The sequence below is a fragment of the Eleutherodactylus coqui genome, unplaced genomic scaffold (genome assembly GCF_035609145.1).
Source record: "Eleutherodactylus coqui strain aEleCoq1 unplaced genomic scaffold, aEleCoq1.hap1 HAP1_SCAFFOLD_33, whole genome shotgun sequence".
Taxonomy (NCBI): Eukaryota; Metazoa; Chordata; class Amphibia; order Anura; family Eleutherodactylidae; genus Eleutherodactylus; species Eleutherodactylus coqui.
Genome location: NW_027102239.1, coordinates 1,125,198 through 1,134,056, shown reverse-complemented (window position 1 = coordinate 1,134,056; position 8,859 = coordinate 1,125,198).

The following is an 8,859-nucleotide window of genomic DNA, read 5'->3' as shown; positions in this document are numbered from 1 at the left end:
CACGTGTCATTTTAGCATGGAAAAACACCAGAAAGGATTTCCAAGCGATTCTGACATTGTTTTTTCGCCACATGTTGTACTTCATTTAGGTGGGAAAAAAAGACCGATAGAATTTGTGTTTATTTATTAAAAGCGTCAAAATTGGGAACAATTTGAAAAAAATCGTCATTTTTTCACATTTCCAACTGCAATATCTCAAATATGTGCAAACATAATATAGAAATTTTTGCTAAGATTTATATTTCCATCCGTTTACTTTATTTTGGGCGCACATTGGAAAAACTTTTTTTTTTTTTTTTTTAACCATTTAGGAGACGTACAAATGTAACATTACTTTTCAGCATTTTGAGGAACACTTTGTTTTCCTACACTAAGCCAAGATTGGAAAGGCTCATAGGAGTCAAAATGATAGATACCCCCACAAGTGACCCCATTTTAAAAACTACATCCTTTAACGTATTCACTGAGGGGTGTCAGGAGTATTTTAACCCCACAGTTTTTTTCAGGAGTCAATGCAATTTAGTGAAAATTAGGATTTGCACCCCAGAATGGATACCCCTGTTTCTCCCGTGCTCAGAAACATACCCATTGTGGCCCTAATCGTATGTCTGGATGCACAATGGGGCCCAAAATGAAAGGAGCAACCGGTGGCTTTCGGAACAGAAATTTTGCTTGAAGGAGATTTAGTCCCCATTGCCCACTTGTAGAGCCATTGAGTGACCAAAACGATGGAGAACCCCCACAAGTGACCCCATTTTGAAAAGTATACCCCCTAACGAATTTATCTAGGGGTATGATGACTTTTTTGGCTTCACAGTTTTTGAATGAATCTAAGCCAAGCAGAAGGAAAAAATTATGATTTTCAATTTTTTGGCAATTGTGTCAATTTAAAAACTGGGTTTTTTGGACAGTGTACATAGGAATGAAGACATTCACCCCAAAATGGATACCCCCGCTGTCCCGTGTTCAGAAACATACCCATTGTGGCCCTAATCTACTTAAAGGACACATGGCTAGGCCTATAATGGAAGGAGCACCCATTGGATTTCAGGGTACAACGGAATAAATTCCAGTCCCCATTGCCCACTTGTAGAGACATTGGGCGGCCAAAACGAAAAAGAACCCTCACAAATGACCCTATTTTGTAAACTAGACCCCTTAACAAATTCATCTAGGGGTGTACTGCGTATTTTGACCCCACAGTATTTGACTGAATCTAAGCAAAGCAGAAGGAAAAAATTACGATTTTCATTTGTTTGGCAATTTTGTCATTTTAAAAACTGGGGTTTTTTTTACAGCACACATAGGAAAGAAGACTTTCACCCCAAAATGGATCCCCCCGTTTGTCCCGTGTTCAGAAACATACCCATTGTGGCCCTAATCTACTTACAGGACACATGGCTAGGCCTATAATGGAGGGAATGCCCGCTGGATTTCTGGGCAGAACTGAATAATTTCCAGGCCCCATTGCCCACTTATACAGAAAAAAAAATTGACATCCTAAAAATAATCCCTCCCCCCCCCCCCCCCCCCGCCATCCCCATTTTTTGGCATTCCCTAAATATTAGATAAAGGTAATAATATAAACTGCGTTTTATGTCCGAAGACAGGGATAATTACGGAGGCTCCTTGGGATGGGCACATGGGGCAAGAAAACCGGGTATCCCCCCTCCTCTCATGTATTTTGGGGGGGATTTCGTAACCTCAGCAGCGGGTATGGGGTGTAAAAAGTGGCGCTCTGTGAGGCTTTGTAATTTTGCTGCGGTGCGGCGGTTTCACAGACAAGGCGCACAACAAGCTGCTCCTGGAACTGCAGGAAGGCGAGCGTTCCCGGGGCTTCTTGTAAATTACGGATTACAGGTAGCGGTCTGAATAACGCCGGGCTCACGTAGCCGTAGGCGGAATCTGCTTGTGGAGGCCCGCAGCGGATTCCAGCTGTGAGCCCGGCTGTGACCCTTCGTACGGCCGCGTAATGTTCTGCGCATAACTGCCTACTCACACAGGCAGTTTTTTGTTTATATTTCCCGTGCCGTCGCTTAGAGATGACCCGGGTACCCGCAGCCCGTACACAATGTGTTTGCATATGGACTGCGGGTATATCCGTGGTCATAGAGCACAATGGGCTCTAGGTCGCGGATATCCGCGGTAAAATATAGCATGCCGTGTTCTGTTTCTGCGAGTGGATTACGCAATTCCGACCCGCTAATTGGGGGGAATTGTGTAATCCAATGCATGCGATTGATCCGTGGATTACCGTTGATCAAGCGCATGCAGAACCCGTAATTCCTCTCCGGTCATGTGTGACCGGCCTAATGTTAGTTCGCTACTTTATCATGTGACCGGGGACCGCTCAACGAGGCCCCCGGTCACTGCTCCAAGCACGCAGCAACCATTGGTCGCTGGGAGCAAGGAGATTTAAAATTTCCTGGGCTCCCCAGCTCCTGCGAATGTGTCCGGCATTTTGCCGGCGGGCGCATACCCAGGAGCTGGCAGGATCCATTGAGGATAATCACATCTGGATTCAAATGCGGAAGCCTCCGAGATGATGTTTCATCTCCTCTCACCGATCGCTTCGGTGAGGGGAGATGAAACTGCCACTTTTTAAAGAACTTTTACGTGATCGCCATTATGCATTGGATAACGGCGATCACGTGACCAGTAACCGTATACCGCGGCTCCCCGTGACATCTCCAGGCTCTTGGCGACCTTTGGTAGCCAGCAGCAGGGAGATGTTACATTTATTGGGCAATCTTTCACTTTTGCGCATGCGTCCGCCATCATGCTGACGGGCGCATGCGCAGAAGCTGGGGTAAGGTCCACGGATCAACATCCCACCAGGGAACAAATCCGGGACCTTGGGTACGTAATTTCATCCCCCTTACGGATACGATCCGTAAGGGGAGATGAAACTTTAACTTTTTAAACTTTTAACTTTTTTTTTTTTTTACTTTTTAACTTTATATGATCACCGTTATCCCAGTCATATCTCCCTGCACTCGGCTATCTGTGACAGCCGGGTGCAGGGAGATTTTGAATTTGCCGGGCTCGCCGGCTTCTGCGCATGCGCGCCACATTATTTAGATCCCACATTTTCAGGAATTAATGCAATTTAGATTAAAAAAAAAAAAAAAAGTGTTCGGGTAATGTGCTATTCTAAAATTTTTTCCCCCAAAATCATTTTCATGTGCACTGACACCCCAAAATGGATACCCCTGTTTGTATTGTTTTCAGAAATGTACCCATTGTGGCCCTAATGTTATGTTAGTATGCACAAATGGGACCCAAAATGTAATCAGTACTATGTGGCTTTCTGAACAGACTGTTATGATCGTGTGGGCAGATTTAGCAGACTGCCAACACTATCGTGACCAAAGGACTAGTAGTCTAGTAGTATACATGCACACAGGAAATTCACATGGAATCCATGCCACTGACCCTGTGCTAAAAGGGGGGGGTCGACAGTGGCCCAACCTAAGCGTAGACATCGCCCAAATAAGAGGGCGGCCCAGCGGTCTTCGGAACTGGGCCATAGCTGATCCTAGGAGCCACAGAACAGGACACACGCATGGCATATAACAGAGACGGAACAGAATACACAGAGATAGAAAACACTGCATACAGAAGCCAAAAATGCAACCACTACTAACAGATAGGCTGATTATAAAGAACAGGTATTACTTGACATTTTAGACAAAACGTGAAGCTAGCGGGCGAACTTCTAAGCTCCTGGTTATACCGCTATTCCCTACACTAACCATGAGTCCAGGAGACCCGGACAACGATCACACAGGAGATCTCTAATAAATCTCTAAACCGCTATAAGCTACATACTGTCCCTGCTTTTCTTCACCACAACTTTAATAGATCCAGACATCTCATTTGGACAATTAGTATGTTTTTCCGAAGCTTTGTTAGCTGTGTGCTAATTTGGTACAGTATTGTGATGGCACCTGTACGTTTGCAAGAAAATAAATAAAAGCTATTAGTGTATCCAAAAATGCCAAATAAAAAATAAAAATTCAAAAATTTTATGTAATCTGTTATCCGGCCTATAAGATGAAATTTTAACACAGCAAATTATTGTCCAAATTCGACGTACGTGTACACACGCGTACGTAAATACACACGCGTACGTACATACATACACGTACGTACGCGTACATACATACACGCACGTACATACATAAACGCATGTACGTACATACATGTACATACGTACATACATACACGCACGTACATACACGCACGCACGTACGTACATACATACATACATACATACACGCACGTACGTACATACATACATACATACATGCACGCACGTACGTACATACATACACGCACGTACTTACATACACGCACGTACGTACATACATTGTGCATTTCGATCGCACAAAAAAATACGCAGCATACTATATTTTCTCGCACATTCTCATAGGGAAAGAACGCATATTATACTAATTGTCTATTTCACTAGCTGAGATAATCGTTGCGTGTTATTTCTTTGTCTGTGCAAATATGCGTAAGCTCGTCGGAATCCAGCCTAAATGTAAAAATATATCTTTATAAGGCCATTTTCACACTGTTTTTCCTCTCACTACGGTTCCATGTGTTTTTGGCGCTGCACTCCCATGTGTATCCAACATGTCCAACATGTCGGGGCTTCCTCTATATCAGTGATGGCGAACCTTTTAGAGACTGGGTACCCAAACTGCAACACAAAACCCACTTATTTATCGCAAAGTGCCAACGTGTCAGGGGCGGGGCTGATCAGGACGTATGATTTTACCCCGTCGTTCTAAAAAGGACAGGGCCTCTTTAACCCTCTGCAATCCAATTTTGGATTCGGGGTTGCCTAGGGGCTTTTCTTTTTCTGCCTTATACTATGGCGCCTTCTGCTGGCTAAAGTTAGGGCTCCTTCCCACGGAGGGATTTCCGCTGCGTAATACGCTGCGTAAGTCCGCTGCATTGCCCGCAGCTATTAGGTTCTATTGAACCTAATAGCTCAATGCTCACGGTGCGGAATTCCATCGCGGAATTCCGCACTGTGAAATCACCCGACCTCACCCGCGGTATGCTTTATTTGCCGCGGGTGTACGCGTGGCCGGCCTCCATTCTAGTCAATGGAAGCCGTCCGTCACGCTATCTTCCGCTGTAGCACAGAGGAAGATAGAGTAAAAACCGCTTCCCCGCCCACCGCCAGCCGCGTCATATGACCCAGTAGATTTTGGTAGGCCGCTGTCTCCCCCTTGTGTGCTGCATTAAAAATGCACTCAGCTAAAAATAAAAAAAAGGTCCAGTTCTGTGGCTTCTCGGAGGAGATAGGGGTTCCCCCACCTCCCGTCTCCAAGCTGCAGTGGAGACTGACTAACATGGCTGCAGGTATTTATACTTCTAAATTGATGACATCACAATGCAGTGACATCAGCCTGCCAGACACCTGGCTCATTTGCATACAGTGTGTTGCAATAATAAAGTAATACAGTAACAAATATAAGTAAGGTAAAGGTATTGGGGCACAATCATTTGGCATAGTTTTGGCGCAGAGATTAGCGGTAGCTTGTGTGCTTGTCAAGAATCTGGCACTAGTTTTTGCTTAATGTTAAATATTCTTTAGGACTCCTTCACACGGGCGCAGCAATCTACAGCCGCAGTGAGGCTGAAAAAAACAAAAAAAACGCGTAATCATGCTATACTTCCGCCATGTATCACGTGATGCATGGCTTCAATTGACTGCAATAGACGCCGGCTGCGCGTTTTCCCGTGGCAATTAGAACATGGCACGATTTCTTTCATGCTGTGTGAACATTTAAAGGCAGTAAGCTATTATTAGGTTCATGAAACGCGGCAGAAATCCATCCGTGGGCATTAGCCCTAAGTCAGTAGATCATGCCTTGACTCCTCTTTTAGGTCCATTGACTGACTTGCCAAAATATATATTCACCTCAATTCACAGCGCATCTATGCTACAAAATCAGCGTGTATACCAGAACTATCCCCCAAACTATAAAGCTAACGTCACACGGACGAGTGCGATATCGGGCCGTGAATCACTCCCTCGCCAACATGCAATTTCCCCGCGGATGTGAGGCATTTTTATCTCAAAACCGCCTCGCATCACTTCGGGTAAGTAGCCGTGCCGGAGGATAGCTAGGAAAGCTGCAAAACGAATTTCCATACATGAATTAGCTCTATTAACGCGTTTCCTGTGCTAGATGAGAATCACACACACACACCGCTTTTTATTGCGGTATACTGTTTCTATTGATTTGAATGCGATTACTCAGACGTGAGCTCGGAAGCGGTGATTTTTAAGCGCTATCTGTCCTGTATTTGCGTTTTCTAACGCACCTCCCCACCCATCACAATTGTGGGGTGCATTAAAACCGCTTTACCATGTGTTCAAAAGTGCTGCTCAAAATTGAGGTAAAAAACCCACGATTTTAAGCTGTGTTTTCTGAACGCACGTCTTACAGCAGCCTTAGGCCCCGTGCACACGGGCGGAAATTCCGCTGCCGGATTTCCTGCAGAATTTCCACCCATGGAAGCAGAAAAGAGAACGCAGCAGGTTCTATTTTACCGCGGATATCCGCAGCATAGAGCCTATTGTGCTCCGTGGTCGCGGATATACCCGCAGCCTATACGCAACTATATTGTAAAGAGAATTCTGAAGGCACCCATTGAAACAAATATGTTTGTGTGAAGCGGCCCTTACTGTACTTTTGTTAGCATGAATCAAGCACATTTGCAAGCGCAAAAGAAGACGCAACCATGCCGCCATTTATTGAAATGGGCAATTAGTGTAATTAGAATAATACATGTTCTTCCCCTGCAGAAATGCACGAGAAAATAAAGGGGACTGCTTTTTTTTTGGACAAAATGCGCATGCAAAATACACTTATGTGAAGGAACTCGCTGCAATCAGTGGGTTCTACTGACGTGTATTTAGCATGTATATTTTTCATGCGTAATATGCTACGCAAATACATCTGTGTGAATCTGGCCGAAGAGCCCACGGTGGTATGCGTAAAACGCTGCCTCTCTGCGGTGAGAACACAATCGTGGACATGAGCCCTAAGGCTGGAGCTCTATGGAGTCTTTCGCCATGACATGGGTCATGTGACCAAAGATCGCTGTGCAGCCCTGTGAACTTGCATTCTCAAATATATCAATGGGGTCGCGCAAGTTCCCACAACCTATAGAGTGCTAAAACCTCACCGAGGTTGGATTTTTGCAATATATTGGTCGCAGCTACTTGTGAGTTGTATCGCAACTACATTGTCTTCAGTAAGGCCAGCTGCACACGACCACTTCACATTCCGAATGCGGGATACCACAGCGGAATCTGGCCGTTACCCCAGCCGGCGACCCTGCGTTCCTGCAGATTCTGTAATGCAGATGACCGCGAGTGTGAAGGAAGTAGCAGTAGTATGTATCTTTCAATGCATGTAATTTGCTGCAGATCCTCCGTGTGGACGACGACTGCGGATTGAACAATAGGAAACCGGTGGTGTGAAGCCGGCCCGAGAGTGTGAGGTCGCAGGGCTATACAGCGATCTTGGTCACGTAGCACTAGTCTCATTGCATGACTACGACTCCGCCGTTCATGGGAGCTCAGTGCTTGACATGACAACTCCCTGCTGTTGGCGCGACCACCAGTCACCCTTAAAAGTCAACAGAAAGTTAAAAAATGTAAAATGTAATCTTCGCTCATATTCGTGAGGGGAGATGCAATTACATACCTAAGGCCCCCGGATTTACCCTTGGACCTCACCTCAGCTTCTGCGCACGCGCCCGTCGTCAACGTTGGCTGATGCAAGAGCCGCAGATTGCCTGAGTAATTTAAGATATCCCTGCTCCTGGCTACCAAACATAGCTGAGAGCCTGGAGATTTCATGGTGGGCCGCAGTACGTGGTCCCCAGTCACGTGATTGCCATTAGCCAATGGATAACGGCGATCATGTAAAAGTAAAAGAGTTACAGCTTGACCTCCTGTCACGAATCCAATCCGTAAGGGAAGGTGAAAATATTTCCCTAAGGCCTCCGGCGATGTCCCCCGACGGGATCCTTATCCTCGGTTGGATAACGGCGATCATGTAAAAGTTAAGAAAAAGTTGAAGTTTAATCTCCCCTCTTTGATCGGTGAGAGGAGATGAAACTTCTTACCGGAGGCCTCCGTATTTGAACCTCGATGTGATCCTCCTCCGTGGACCTTCTCCGGCTTCTGCGCATGAACCTGCCTTAAAATGCCAGACACATGCGCAGCAGCTAGGGAGCCCGGTAAATTTTAAATCTCTGTGCTCCCGGCTAACAAAGGTCAACAAGAGCCTGGAGCAGTGATCGGTGGTCTCGTTGAGCTGTCCCTGGTCACGTGATAAAAAGGTAGCGATCTACCGAAGGCCGGTCTCACACGACTGGATATGTTATACAGCCAGCCGCGGCGAAGTAGAGATCGGTGGCCGGGACCCGGACGGCACATGCTTTTTTTTTTTCCCAGCATCCTTGGCTGCTTTTTCAGCTGTGTGAGGGAAGCCTTAGACTGGTGTATAAAATGCTGGTTTAAGTAAATATCCTACAAAATGTTTAAAATTTGGAGACACGCTTTATTGTATACATATTTTTGATCAATTCAAAAAATGAAATACAATCCTATATAGATTTGGTTACATACTGTGCCATGTAATCCCGAACATTGTTTGCATATAAAAAATAATCCTCCTCCTCCTCCTCAGAGGGAACATAAACAGGCAGAAACTAAAAGGGAAAGATAAGGTCCAGTTAAAGGGAACATATCAGCACCCACATTATGGGGCTCAAAGCTGAGGGAGGAACTTGTAGAGGGGGGGGGGGTGCTTTTTATAC